At 51.8% G+C, this 8,785-nt stretch overlaps 1 long non-coding RNA gene across 3 annotated transcripts in view; it reads right to left on the bottom strand.

The window, feature by feature from the left end:
* Positions 1-236: 236 nt before the first annotated feature.
* Positions 237-8,785, bottom strand: part of LOC115276937 — a 15,830-nt gene continuing 7,281 nt past the window's right edge. The window contains exons 2-4 of one of the 3 annotated variants that reach the window (XR_003902129.1): positions 7,640-7,788; positions 1,316-1,525; positions 237-1,101 (exon numbers count right to left, since the gene is read on the bottom strand). This is a non-coding gene — a long non-coding RNA (uncharacterized LOC115276937). Of the gene's footprint in view, positions 1,102-1,315; positions 1,526-1,809; positions 1,941-3,432; positions 3,718-7,639; positions 7,789-8,785 lie in introns of those variants that run through there. The other 2 variants (XR_003902127.1, XR_003902130.1) reach the window with 2 other exon arrangements.

Raw genomic sequence — 8,785 nt, 5'->3', positions numbered from 1 at the left:
ACCCGGAGACTGGTACAAAACAACAGACACCCAGCCTTGCCCCACCTCGCCTCGCGGGGGACGGAACTGGCCGTCTCTGTGCCAGCGGGCGGGCCAGGCTCCCACGGGAGCCGCGATTTTTGGAAGACGAACACGTATTTAATAGATTATCTGGGCCTCCACCTGGTAAGCGACGTGCTGGTGTTTAGAGGTGATCTGAGGAGGTGGGGAATGAGTGAAGAGTTAAACAGCGCAGCTGAGGAGCGAAAATGCCCACGTGCAGCCTTCCGGGCTGGGTCCCCGCTGCCGGCTCCACATGGGAGCGCGGGCAGAGCAAGTCTGAACACGCACGTCTTTATTAAAACACACAAGTTAACTGTCTCCTGGAATGGCTGGGGTGTGTGAACGTGCCACCGCTGACAGAGGCCTGCACACGCACACCGGGGAGCGAGCGTCTGTCTCTGTCCCAGGAGGAACAGCCAAAGGCCAGGCAGGGACTCAAAGGCCTTCTGTGTGCACAGCAGACTTGCTTCAGCCTGTAAGTTCCGGCGGGGACACTTCCTGCTGTTTCCATCCCGCAGGCCCTGCCCGTTGGGCGCCCCCGTCGAGGTTTCACATGAAGACACGGGCCCAGAGAGACGAGACTCCAAAGGCATGCTATCTATGTCGCTGCTGGAAGGGCTTCCGTTCAGTCAGAGGCTTCTGACGGCCCTGAATCCAAGGGTAAGGAAAGCTCTCTTTGCTCTGATGATTTTCCAATGGAGGACGGACGTCCTGCGGAATGGACCGGCCCCGTGCATCCATCCGAGCGCTCTTAGCCACCACACCCCCTCACTGGACCTCGACTAACCCTGGAGAGAAGGTGCGCTTCGGCCGGTTTCCCACCAGGAGGAAAGCTCTACGTGACCCGGTCCAGAAGGACCCACGACCTGCGTCTCTAGCTCCCAATTCAGGGCTTGTGGTGGTGGTGTCGGTCCTGTCACTGCTGTGGCCTCTGACGTTCCCCGAGCCTCCTGTCGGGCCTGGGCTGGTTCTTGGCGGCTCTCGCCAGCTTACTGCTCCCTCCCTCCTGCACCGTGACTACTCGACAGCCAGGGCAGGACGTGTGGCCTCCGGCGTGCTCTGTGGTGAGTGGTAGAATTAACAAGAGTATGGTCACTGCTTTCACATCTGGCTCTGCAAGGGGTCTCCTATTCTCCAGCAGGTACGGGAAACATGCACGGGGGTGAGGGGTTGGCACTGAGGTGAACGACCCTCCAGAAGGAAACAGGAAAGGGGCATCACAGGTGACAACTAAATGTAAGTGAAATATCTGTAAATATTCGCAAATACTCACAGGGGTCCGAGTGGGGTCTGCAGGCTCACCGGTGGTCCTCCCGTGCACAGTGGTGTGGGAGTCCAGAGAGATGGTGGCCGCCACGGAGGCGGATCTGTCAGCAGTAGAAGCAGGACCAGCACACAGCTGAACGCTGAGCCCACTGTCCCCGGGAGGCAACGAGGGACCGACCTGTGTCCCAGGGGAAGCATCGAGTCTAAAGAGGCGACACTGAAACGGAACGTGAGGCGCGTCACGCACAGCCGCTGCCTCCCCGCCGTCATCGTCACCGCGTCCGAGAGCGGATGGCGCTGGTGGCCAGTCCAGAGCCCCTCGTCTGGTCCCACCATCCGCCCTCCCTGACTGGTGGGGAGCAGGACTTTGAAAACCGATGGCCAAGCCTCAAGACCAAGGTCAATTATGGGTTATGAATTTATAAGGAACGCTTCCCTTCTCATAATGGATGCGTGCTCCCAAGTTTGCCCGAAGTCGAATTTTGATATTAAAACTCCTACTTCTCACGTGGAACTTTATTATAGAATTAGACGTGATCATCACACGTGGTGATAAACATGTATATCTTCTGGCTCCAGAACCTCATGAAGTTGGCGGTGGTAATGATCCCTCGTACAGCCCTTTGAAACCACTAATAAAAAGACATAACAATTCGAAATATGAAATATTTCATAAGTCTGGTAGTGCCAGCCCTCTGACTCTTTTCTTCAATACTGTAGGATCAGTTTGTTGATACCACAAAATATCGGGCTGGAATTCTGGTTGGGATTGTGCTGAATCTCTGGGTCAAGCTGAGTCTGGTTGTTTTCTCCTCCTGATATTCAGAGAATGACTATAAACCAGTCAGGTGTGAACAATTCTTTGCGTGATGAAAAGGACCATGTAAATCAGATGAGAAAAAAAACCCAAAAAGTCTAAAACTTCTGCTAGGAACAAAGAAATTCTAGCTATAAATAAACATTTTACCTAAAAAACTTGGTTTTTCTAGTACAAAACCTTTATAATTTCTAAAATTCATGTTACGCTTGTATATTTCTAATTTATTTCTAAATTAGTTTGTTATTTATTTAAACATTAATATTAAAGTTAACATAAAATCGATTTCAGTGCTATCAGATTAAAATAATTTAACATTTAATAATACATAATATCATTATGATTAAGAAGTAATGAAAAACTGGAATTACTTTAAAATATTAATTATTAAAATGTTATTAAATAATAATTATTAAAATATTTCATATGTTCTTAAATTTATGCCATTTTTTGGTAAGTTATTAATTTTTTTACATTTTTATTTATTTTTGAGAGAAAGACAGAGCATGAGCAGGAAGAGAGAGAGAGGGAGACAGAGAATCTGCAGGAGGTTCCAGGCTCTGAGCTGTCAGCACGGAGCCCGACACGGGGCTTGAACCCACAAACCGCAAGATCATCACCTGAGCCCAAGTCAGATGCTCAACCGACTGAGCCCCCCAGGCTCTTCAATTTATACCAATTTCTTAAAAATATATTAAATTACTTCATCCTAAGTTACTGATGCCATTTGGGTGAGTTCATTTTCCCCCATGTTTTATGTTCTTTCGGTCCGAACCGTTCTCTTAACAACACTGAGAGCAGCCACTGGCAGTAGATTAACCCAGAGCACAGGAAACTCCCGTCACTCTGGGAGCCACACTCTGTCCCTCAGGCCGTCCGGGGACCCGCGCCCGGGGCGCCTCCCACACGTGCCGCCTGGCTCTGGTCAGAGCGGAGGAGAAGCTACCGGAAACTCACCAGCCGGCTGTTTATGCGTGATCAGAGCCACAAATCAGGGGGCCTCATCACACCTGGTCCCTTATCCTCGGACGTGACAGCCTACTTCTTTGGCCACAGCAGCCGTGGAGGGGGCATCCCAGGGAGCGCTCAGCACCCGCATCCCACACGAGCCGTGAAGCACACCTCAGAGGTGCCAGGGAAACTGAGGCGGATGTTCGGAAGCGTCCGAGGCCAGGCAGCATTACGCGTGGACTGCTTGCCATGGCGGGCAGGCGGCCTGTCCGTGTGCTTTAGGAACACAGCTGGAAGAAGGGATAAACGATCATTCTGCCTCCATTTACTCTAAAATGTTTCAGCAGAAAAAGAACTGAAGAAAACAGGGAGACATTTTATTGAGCACAGGTCATAGGTCATTTTAGTAAGTGCAGCCTTTAGGATTTGATTCTCTTCTCTGTATGTTTGAAGTTGTTCTTAATTAAAAACGTCGACATCCACTTCATAAAGACAGGAAGTTGCCGCGTGCTTCCCTGGACCCTGGACAACAGGGGACAGACTGAACGCCGCTGGTCACGCCCCCACCAGCCTGCACACAGCACGGTGCACGCCTGCGCTTTTGACACGATTCCGAGGCCTTTAACGCTTTGCTGTAAGTGCTTATTGAAGTCACAGGAACAAAAGCAAATTGGTTAACAGTCAGAGAGGGGGTAAAAGGAAACCGTTTCCAGCCAGACTACTTAGGAAAAGGATCTGCAGGACTCACCTGCACTCAAAACCATACCAATCAGAGAAAATAGACGCTCATACTTTTGAGGATGCGATCGCTCACTACCACACAGTCAGCTCATCAAGTGTGGCTCGTGGAACCTTCCGGTACGTTCTGTAAACTGAGCCCTTCCAGTCATCCCACCACCACTTCCTAGATGAACTCCTAGTCCGGCCCCGTCCAGGCCACCTCAAAGGTCCCACGGCCTGCACCTCTGTCCCTCTGTCTCTTTTTCGCACAGTCTCATTACCTTTAATAACTGCCCATCAGAAAGAAGGATCCAAAATACCAACTTGACCTTGTCAGTTCCCTACATAAAAACTGTCCTTGAAAGGGCCCTGGCCACCCAGAGGCCAACCCAACCGTGTGGCCCATTCTGGCTCCACCCTCGGCACTCGCCGCCTCTCACTGCTGTGCCAGCTTCATGTATCTGCACGGTTCCCGGGCCCAGGTCTTACCCCAGTCGCCCCCAAGTGCACCCCACAAGCGCGTGCACATGCACACACACCTGCTCCCATCTATCTACCGGGCGAACACCTCCTCGCCCCTGGAAACGACTGTGGTCTTTCCTGGGGCCTCCCCGCAGCCCGCCGAGGGACCCGGTGCCCGTCCTGTGTGGCCAGCGGCCCGCCCCCCCCCCCCAACAGGCCCCGACGCCCTGCACCTCCCAGCCCAGCCACAGGGCTGACTCCTAGGAAGTGTCGTCCTGCATGAAACTGAAGTAAAACATCTCTTGTGCAACGTTTTCCTAAAAGCAATTTCAAGGAATCCAGGAAACAAACAGATGTTTATGAATGGGCTATAGACACACAGTGGAGAAAAGCGGCCACAACCCCAGCTGCCACCGGCGAGGCCCGTTTTCTGTCTCTAGTCGCCATGGGTCTCTCCGCGCCGCCCCTCCAGATGCCAGAGAAATCAGGACGTGAGAGAGGAAGGTCTCAGCGAGCAGAGGTGTGCAGAAATGCGCCTGTGCTTCAGCCACGTCAGATCACCGTAATTCCGGAGGCACCTGGCCGGTCGGCTAACTGCGCAGAGTCGGCTCTTCGTGGTTCAGAGACTTTTCTCGAGGCTAGCGCAGTCCGTCCACGAATCTCTCCACCACCACGTACAAGCTCCGCTTCCCACCGGCTTGTTGTTTTCTCTTACAGTCCATAATGTTGATCACAGGTTCACACCCGCTGCAATAGCCTAGTCACATATTGTGATCACGTAAGGTGGTTACGCGTATATTTAATGGTGTGGCTTTTTGGACAGGAAGGTTTGGTCGCCCAAACTCTTTTGCTATCAAGGCTGAGAGTGTTACTTTACTTTACTTTTTAGTTTTACTCTAAGTGTATACAGATCGCGGTGAATGGACACGCGCAGTGAAACAGCCACTTCTGTCGGGCTAATTCACACACCCATCTCCTCACACAGCTGACTGTTGTGTGGGTGGCGGGAGCACCTGACTGGGCGCTCTCAGCAAATTCCCGGTATCCGGACGGCGTCCTTGACGGCTGTCCCCACGCCACGCCTGGACCTCTGGACGGCATCTCCCCAGCTCCCCGGCTTCCCTGGGACCCTGGGAGCTACAGTCCTACTGTCTGCATCTACGGGGTGTATGGGGAGTTGTAGGAGGTGGACCTTGTTTTTTCTTGGTTCCACATATAAAGGAGACCATGCAGGGGGTGTCTCCCTGCGTCTGGCTTATTTCACTTAGCACAGTGTCCTCCAGGTCCGTCCACGGCCCTGCGAGCGCCAGGGTCTCCTTTCTAGTGGCCGTGCCCCACCGCACACCCAGACTGAATCACTCCGATTTCCCCACTCATCCGCCAGCGGACGCAGGCTGTGCCCAGGCTCGGCGAGTGCCAGCAATTCCGAAGGCCCTGGTGCTGTGCGCTGGACACGGCCTCCTCGCGTCAACGCCAACGCAGCTGAGCCCCGGGCTGTCCCCTCGTCTGCTCCACCTCCTGACTTCTCGGTGGTGTGTGCTCTCCACACGCTGTCTTCTTCAAGTCCTACTGCCCTCCAGCCTCTTGTGCCCTGCCAGTGCCCTCAGTGACACCCGGGCACCTCTGCTACATCTAATTGTCACCCGGGGTGTTATGTGATAACCTGGAGAATGTTCCTCTGCAGCCTCTCGTATCAGTTTTGAATCACGTAGCCCCCAAACTGCACTCCAGGGTTCACATGTGCGTGCTCGCCATCACCCATCTGTATGTTTTCCGGAGAGCTGACGCTAGAGTCAGGCCACCTCCCGGCCACCGCCCCTCGGTCTGCGCTGGGCAGAGCCCCTCTGATCCTTGCGGGGGACGACCGTACGCCTGTGTTCAGGGGTGGATGCAGTGGGGCTGTTTTTGCCAGACTGCACACTTCTTGAGGACAGATGTGGGGTGCACACACACGAGAGAGCGTCCTCAGGGGCTGCGGTGTAAACTCCCTGGCTGGTTTCAAACGTGTGAGACAGGGCTTGCTTCCTGTGATAAACTCAAAAACAAGGTCAAGTATTTTGAGATCTCTAAAAGGAAAATGAGTTTCCCCACCTTCTTATTGCCACTGCCTCCAGTTGACATTGGATGGGTGGTCACGTGGCTCACTTTTCAGAATGCCTTCCCAGAACCATCCAAGAGCTCAGAGCATGGCCTGCAATTCGAGCCAGCTTTCAGCCTCACCACGCGAGCAGGCAAAGCAAAATGCACTCTAAGTACGCGCTAAATGGACATCTTGGCCGAGGAAACGACAATGTCAGCAGCGGCGGCGGCATCTTTGATAATGAAGGACAAGGGTACGAACAGGAATAGAGGCTGGAAAGCGGAGCACTGTCCTTGGGGCCTCCCAGCATGCTCTGGGCCCCGGTTCGTGTCTGTCCGCTTCCTCCTTCAGAGGGCTCCCTGGCTTACGGGCCCTTCCTCGCTGACCTGTTTGGAGGACCAGTTCCCCGGGACCGGATGTCTCTCCGTGTCTTGGGTAATTATAACTATGTAAGGAAGTTCAGGAAAATGCCAGCTCTTCAGCCACTTAGAGTATTCGACCTTCTCTCTGATAAAAACCAAGTGGTTGAAGGATTTAAAATTCATGCAACATGTGGCTCAAAACAGGACCCAACTTCATGCAACTGAAATTTGGGTGCAGAAGATCTGAATAATTGAGATCTGACCATAGAAAACAATATTTTCTATTGAATTAGATCTTCATATAATGTGGTCATATTCTTAAATATCCTTCAAGATGCAGAAATAACAAGCGATTCATAGACCTATAGAAGAGGAGAGTAAAACTCTGCTGAACAGTCGCCCTGGAGAAAAAAATATTCTAATTAGCAAAATACAACATTTACCCAAGAGTTAAGAGGAAGAGCCTCTGTATCTTCCCCATGTTGCTGTTCAGAGAGCAAGACTCGGAAAGTGGATTTTAAGTGACTTCTCTCGTTGAAGATGCTGCAGTGTGACTCAAGGTAATTGTTTCGAAACTCAGAGGTGACCGCCTCTCCCCACGTTGTGGGTGCAGCTGTCTGCACACTCTGTCCCAGGGGCTGTCGGGACACACAGGGCACAAGGCTGTAGGCGTCACGAGCCTCGTGTTTTACTTACTTGCTCTTTCATTTTCAAAAGGAATGTGTCACGATGGTGATGCTATTGTACGTGACATGGCCCTTGTGGCAGGACAGAAGGAAACGGTAACGTCTCTGCCTTTGCTCTTTGCAAGAACATCACCACACTATCCCCCAAGATTACTATCTAGGCTTTTCTTAACATGCGGAAGACATGTGACCACTCTCTGTGATAAGGCCAAGAATCATGATTGAAACAAATTAATTAAATAACTGCTGATACCTGAAGCCAAGGGCGTGATGGACAAGTGCTCCTACGAGGCGCCTGCCACGCCGTTGAACAGGTGCACAGACCTCATCACTCTGGAGGAGGGTACGGATGGCAGGATTCCATGCCGGTCCACGTTCCTTTTTAGTATTTTTACGGGTTGACTGGATGAAGAGACAGAAGGCATATCCTTGACTGGGGGAAAAAAAAAACGCCTCCTCCCAGCGGGAAGGTCACGTCCCTCACCTGAAAGGACATGTAAGGAGAGGGGGCACGCTTGCCTGGCAGCCCTTCAGTGCTGATCCAACCCTGGCGATCGATGAAGAAAAGAAATTACAGCCAGATCAGCCTCAAATTTTAAAATAAAATATGCTCAACTGGACGGCAGCTGACACACAAAGTTTGGAGAGGCAGCAATAAAATCAATGGCAAATCAAGACTCAGCCGTGTCTCAAAAACGTGAGGTGGGTGTCTCTGCGCAAGCCGGCAGTCACGCCAGAAAGGGGGTAAAACTCCTGTCCTTGGGCTTTATAAGTCATTTGCAACCATTGGGACCAGGAAACCTGGGCTCACCCCAAACAGACAGAAACCCCAAGGTGGGGGGTGAACGGCAAATTCAAGGAGTCTACGTAGGAATACGTATCACATGATAGAAAGCTGCTTAAAGTACACACAGTCAGTCTCCACAGGCAAAAGCTCAGAAAAAAACATGAAACCAACCAGCTCTCTTATTCCTGGACTGATGTTCACAGAACACGCTCAGGGGCGCCTGGGGGGCTCAGTCGGTTAAGCGTACAGCTTCAGCTCAGGTCATGATCATGAGGTTTGTGGGTTTGAGCCCCACGTCGGGCTCTGTGCTGACAGCTCAGAGCCTGGAGCCTGTTTCAGATTCTGTGTCTCCCTCTCTCTCTCTGCCCCTCCCTTGCTCACACTCTGTCTCTCTCTGTCTCAAAAATAAATAAAAACATTAAAAAAAATTTTTTTCAAAGAAAACGCTCAGATTTGCATATTTTATTTGGAAGAAGCCAGTGAGCCCCGGGGCAGGCGTCGGCGGCTGGTGCCCTGGCCTGGCCACATGCACTTCCTTGACTGTTTTCGGAACAACCTTGTGAGATGGCATTTTTGCCCCTGTTCCACGAGTGAGCCTGTGTTGCACCTTCA

Source organism: Suricata suricatta, chromosome 2 (assembly GCF_006229205.1).
Source record: "Suricata suricatta isolate VVHF042 chromosome 2, meerkat_22Aug2017_6uvM2_HiC, whole genome shotgun sequence".
Classification (NCBI taxonomy): domain Eukaryota; kingdom Metazoa; phylum Chordata; class Mammalia; order Carnivora; family Herpestidae; genus Suricata; species Suricata suricatta.
Note: the sequence above shows the minus strand (reverse complement) of the source record. Positions and strands in the feature narration are given on the sequence as shown.